This window comes from Ambystoma mexicanum, chromosome 2p (assembly GCF_040938575.1).
Source record: "Ambystoma mexicanum isolate Mex_15411 chromosome 2p, UKY_AmexF1_1, whole genome shotgun sequence".
Classification (NCBI taxonomy): domain Eukaryota; kingdom Metazoa; phylum Chordata; class Amphibia; order Caudata; family Ambystomatidae; genus Ambystoma; species Ambystoma mexicanum.
The window spans coordinates 1,021,280,741-1,021,286,519 of NC_090923.1; the positions used below are offsets into that span (position 1 = coordinate 1,021,280,741).

The 5,779-nt window shown below is 43.0% G+C and overlaps 1 long non-coding RNA gene across 1 annotated transcript; it reads left to right on the forward strand.

Moving 5' to 3' along the window:
* Positions 1-3,364: 3,364 nt before the first annotated feature.
* On the forward strand, positions 3,365-5,002 carry LOC138565987 (uncharacterized). Its single transcript, XR_011301759.1, has 4 exons — positions 3,365-3,425; positions 3,564-3,748; positions 3,871-4,003; positions 4,436-5,002. It is a non-coding gene; the product is annotated as an uncharacterized lncRNA (long non-coding RNA).
* Positions 5,003-5,779: the final 777 nt, after the last annotated feature.

Here is a 5,779-nt window from a genome sequence, read left to right on the forward strand (position 1 = left end):
CGTGTTGTTCCCCATTCCGCGTGTTCTGCCCCCTTTTTAAGTGTGTGCGCTGGACATTGTGCGCCTTCACTGGGCGACTAGCGCACAGCTTTTGGGATGTCGTAGTGATGTGTGCACCATGCGCAGATTCGGCGCAGGTGCCAGGTAAGCCAGACGCAGTGGCTTCCATGAATCGGGAAACGGGTGTACACATGCATTTTGCACGCGTGTGCTGCATTTTTCACGCTTGTGCCACACATTTTGGTGCACAATCATTCCATGAATCACCCAGAAAATTCCTCCATCTGCGACTTAGGGAATTGTGATACAAGCTAACGTGTTCCTGGCTGCTTTTAACATGTCCTGAATGCGAGAGTTGGCGTGCTGGTGGTCACAAATGCAGAATGATAGCAACTAGTCAGGGGGCCAGAAGAAAGTCCAGTTTAGAAATACATCCTTTAGCTCCAGCAATGGGAGTTCCAATGATGATCCTACTCCCAGACGAGGACAATCCAACCGTAAACCCAGAGGCTCACGAAACAACTATCGGGGCAGGAGCAACCGCAGCAACTTTCAAAACAAAACCACCACTTTTTCAAATCCTCTGGTTCCTTTTTTAGAGAGGAATCCGGAGGACTGGGATTTCGAGCCTCGAGTAACCAGAAGCATACAGGCATTATGGTGAATTTATCATTATATAGCCCGACAGAGACTGAAAAGAAAGGGATTGAATGTGGTATGGGTTTTGTTCCGACTAACCTAGATGACCCATTCAGTTTTCACCAGGAATTCTTTAATTTCATGCGCAAAATTCACCTGTTTCAATGCTTTAACGGCACTGATTTTGAACCTGATCTTTCGGATACTGGGCTCCATAACAAATCCACATACTGTGTCCCTAGTCAGGCACAGAGTGCTGAGGCTAAGGTATCTCAGAGTAATGTACTACACAACCTTAGTCTACTCGAGAAAAAGTCAAAAAAGAAATCCACCTTCCACAACATGAGCTCTCAAGAGAAAAATGCCATGAAAAAACATTTAGATAATGTGACCATCATAATTAGCAAGGCGGACAAAGGGGGGGATATTGTCCTACAAGACAGAGATAAATATGTCCGGGAGTGCAACAGACAACTATTAGATCTCAGTTGCTATCGCCGCTTGGAGGCTGATCCGACCCCCAAACACAAAGAAATCATTGATGTCAAAGTCGAAAAAGCAAGACAAAGGGGCTGGATAACATCTAAAGAGGCTGATTTTTTCAGAAAAGACAAACCAACGATACCTCAATTCTACACACTTCCGAAAATCCACAAATCTCTATCAGATCCACCTGGCAGGCCCATCGTGTCAGGAGTTGACTCTGTATTAGAACCCCTGTCTAGATTTGCAGACGCTTTCCTTCAACCATTAGTCCGCCAAATGGCTTCATATGTACAAGATACTGACCAGATAAAAAAGAAGTAGAAGGCGTTGCCTTCAACCCCAAACTAGAGATTCTAGTCGGTTTGGATGTAGTAGCACTATATACCAGCATTCCGCAGAGGGTCTCCATAGAAATGCTAGAAGAGAAATTGTTGACAGACCACACAGTAAGCAAAACTCCTGTCTCTTTCATTCTCTGGTGTGACCAAATGAGCCTTCAAGAAAGCTACTTCCATTTCAACAGATACTTTTATCAGCAGATCCAAGGCACTGCTATGGGTGCTACACTGGCACCTAGCATTGCCAATCTCTACATGGAGCAGTTCGAACGGACCAAGATCCTACATAGTTACAATCCGTTTGAAAAAAACATAAGGACATGACGTAGGTACATCAATGACATTTTTGTCATATGGCAGGGTACAGAAAATGATCTATTACAGTTTCTCTCGTGGATCAACACTCAGGATAGATTTCTTGACTTTACATCCACTTACAGCAGAACTAATTTGAATTTTCTGGCCATTACCATCTCAGTGAATGATGTGTTGAATGAACTATTTGTCAGACCAAACAACAAACCCACTGATAGAAATTCGATGTTACATTACGATAGTTTTCATCCGAAACATGTGAGGCATAACCTACCTCTGGGACAATTTCTCAGACTCAAACGCAACAGCTCACATAAAAATGACTTTTTGACAGATGCCATCAAAATGCAAGAAAACCTGACAGGACGAGGTTACCCAAAGGAAGTAACCAACAGAGCATTGAAAAGGGCGAAGAATAACCCTCGCGAGGTGCTTTTGGAATATAATGGACATAACACCTCCAGCAAACAGGACAAATTAGTGTTTGTGAACACTTACAGTAACATGTCAAACCAAATCAAGAAAATCATCCTAAAAAACTGGAGAGTCCTGGGCAAAAGCCAGACGCCAGTTCCAAGACCTACAGTGGCTTTTAAAAGGAGCAAAAACATTAAAGATCTCATTACCCGGAACGATATAACCATCAGGCAACATAGCCAAAAAACCATCACTGAAATTTGGAATATGCCTCCCATAACCGGTCATTTTCCGTGTGGACAATACTGCAAATTTACCAGCAAAAGCACAGAGGTCGATATTGGTTTACCATCCCCCTGGAAACAGAACAAACATACGATTGCAACTCTGTGATGGTAATGTATGCCATCTGGTGCCCATGCCAAAAGATCTATGTTGGAAAAACAGAAAGAAGAGTGAAACTACGGATTGGGGAACACAGGAGCTGCCTGAAAAATAGAATTAGCAATGCCCCTTTGGTAGACCACTGGGTAGAAAATCAACACTCAATAGATGATATTACGTGGACCTGTATAAATTGTTACCCAGTATGGACACCAACAGAGATAAACGCTCCTTTCTTCGTAAAGAGCAACAAATTATTTTTCTAACTAAAAGTGCATTAATTGGCTTGAATGAAAAAAATTGACTGGCATCAAATATAATTCATGCTTGTTGACCAGCAAACTAATGGGAGTGACCCATATAGCTAATTAGCGGAATTTCTTGCAACTAATTTTCTGCTGGCTATTGCATTAAACCTTCCTTTTGGCAGCTCGCAGGAGCCAATAGTGAAACTTCCCCCACTTTGTACCAATTGGCCTTCTCGGCTGGTAATTACATTCTGTCATCTACTGTATTATTGCCCTTCAACGCTACTTGCACTAGCTTGCAGATGGCTATACTCTGAACCAGCACTAAAATCCACCCGAGACTAAAACCCGCCTGAGATCTTGAGGGCGGCCCACGGCTCAAACTTCTATTTAGCCAGTGGGAGTGGTGCCCTTTAACCAGCCCCTGTTGCCAAGCCAATGCCTTAATAGGTCATCCAATTGAAAGGCGCGTTTTTCCACGCTCCAATTGCATTTAAGGAAATCAACAGGTCACATGACCACACATCTCCAGTCTGAGGCAAACTGGAGTTTCGGCAGTGTAGCTCTGCGTTTCCGAGGCACCGCATACGTGCAACGGGTACATTTTGAACGCAACTCTGAATCCTGCAGACACACATCTGTGTCCACTGTGTTTCCCTTAGCTCCCATTCCCTGGATATGGTCCCCTAACAGTATTATGGGTACCTTAATCAATGCATCTTTTCCCTTCCCGCAGCGGCACGCATTCCGTACGGACCGTCGTTGTAAACGGCTTCTTTTCGGCAAGCTGTCACATGCTCAGAGTTCTCCAGCAAGACTGCACTGGGCAGTCCCTTCGCATTCACTCTCTTGTGAACCGGCCACACCTGTGACTTTCACAGAAGCGGTAACCGCAGGTGCCGGACCCTTCAATTGAAGAAGGTATTGAAATGCATTTACTCGCTCCTGGAAGTTAGACGACAATAATTAGTCCATACTTGGTTGACATTTTAGTAACTGCAGCGCTCTTTGTGCTTTCTCTTTCATCCCTTTCCGCATAACAGCCTAACCCATGTGGATTGTGATTTACTTCCCCAATTGGTATTCCACTTCGCTGTGGGAAGCTTCGCGACATGATAAACAACTTTTCACGCTCCCGAGCTTAAGGGTGACCTCATTTAGCACCAAAAGCATACGGTAAGGAGTTTTGCATGCATTAATTAAGATTCACGCACGAACCTTCGGTGTTCTCGGGACTTTCTCCTATGGCTCTTGTGATTTGGCTAGTCTCCAGCTTGTCCCCTTTGAGCGTGTTTTCAGATTTGGACCACTACCCACGCAATTGGTGCTGTGGGCATCCCCCTCTACTGTTCCAAGGGAACCTGCACAACAGAAGGCTGGTGCCGGCATATCTTTCTATCCACTCTGCCACTGTTCCTGCCTGCGGGTCTTTGTTTCCCCCTCTTTTTCTGTGCATCCGCTTCCTCCAAATAATAGCCTTTTGGGCCATTTATCTGCCCTCTTTTATACAGGCACGGTACAAAGACTGTATTAGCAATCTTATGTTAACTGTTGAACACGATTGCACCAGACAAATGGTAATTTTTCCCATTTCCTTACTGTTTCTAGGTAATCCGTGGTGAAACTAGCAGCCACATTGTGGACACATCACTAACCCGATATTTAGCATCTTGAGGCTGGCGAAATGTGTCCATAGTAACACTCTCATGAGTGTTGACAACATACTAATATTGTTATTGGTATTGACATAAACTTTTACCTTGTCTTGTATTAGCTATATTTGCACAACAGTGTTCTGTTTTGTTTGTTACTTATTGCTGACAGTCCCTGATGAATTTCCTTGCACAAACTTTGCACCTGTTATATTTTGGAAAGAAACATGTTGGTATGAATTGTATGTATGTGGATGAATGAGTAATGACGAGTTTGAAGGGAGTGTTAGATTAAGTTTACAAGCGCAATTTGCACAGCACATGACACTTTCATTTACACCACTGACCTTCTAGGCCAATGTGACTTACTACTTTTGTCCTATTGGTTTACTGTCCGTAACATCCTTTGCACTGTTCTATATCGACTTGAGTTAGCACCATTGATTATTGTGTACTTCTATATTGTGTTGAATCGTTTTATGTGACCATTGGCACCATTTAAGTTTTTATCTTTATATGTTAATAAAATTGTCTATTTTTTTAGGTTTAACCCAGTGTGTGCTTCTGAACTTAATATAGCGGCAGCACTAACTGGTGATGTTGGTTTCTGGTTTCATCCATGATTTTGTACTGTGAAAACAGTTTCAATAGCCCACCTAACCTTAATGTTTGTTGAGAAAGGTGCAGAACCTTAATGAGGGCTGGTTAGTAGTGGGCAGTGCCACTCCCTCAGCTTCCTTTTTGTGTGAAAAGTGTTGTTGGAGGGGTACATGTTCCTAACTATTATGCTTTTTGTAAAAATGATGGAAAATGGCCAAACAGCCGTTCAAAAGGGTGCATACCCGGCTGTTATTTTATTATATTCCCCTCACTTGGTGAATTGGAAATATATATACATTATGGCAGTTGCTAGTAAAATTATGAATTTTTACCACATAACTAGTTTTTGCCAAAAAATGTGACATGAGAACAATTAGGATTGCAAATGGGAATTGCCATATGTCTGTTCCAGACACCTAAACCAAACCTCAGATAGGGGCTGGAGCTGGGAGGAGAGAGAAGGGTAACTGACCAGTCCTTTTTGAGATTACTCTTGCAGGGTACTCCCCAAGATTGTAAACTTGATGCTGAAATCCCTGCTATATTAAGCAGGGGTCAAGTTCTAAAATAAAATAGTGGGGGGACTCATTAACATACCAATTGAATGTGGTGTCAGGAGAAATTAGCATATCAAGGTGCTCCCTGAAAAAAGTGGGAGAACTCTGTAAAAGATTGAGGGAACTCCATCCACCCACTTGTT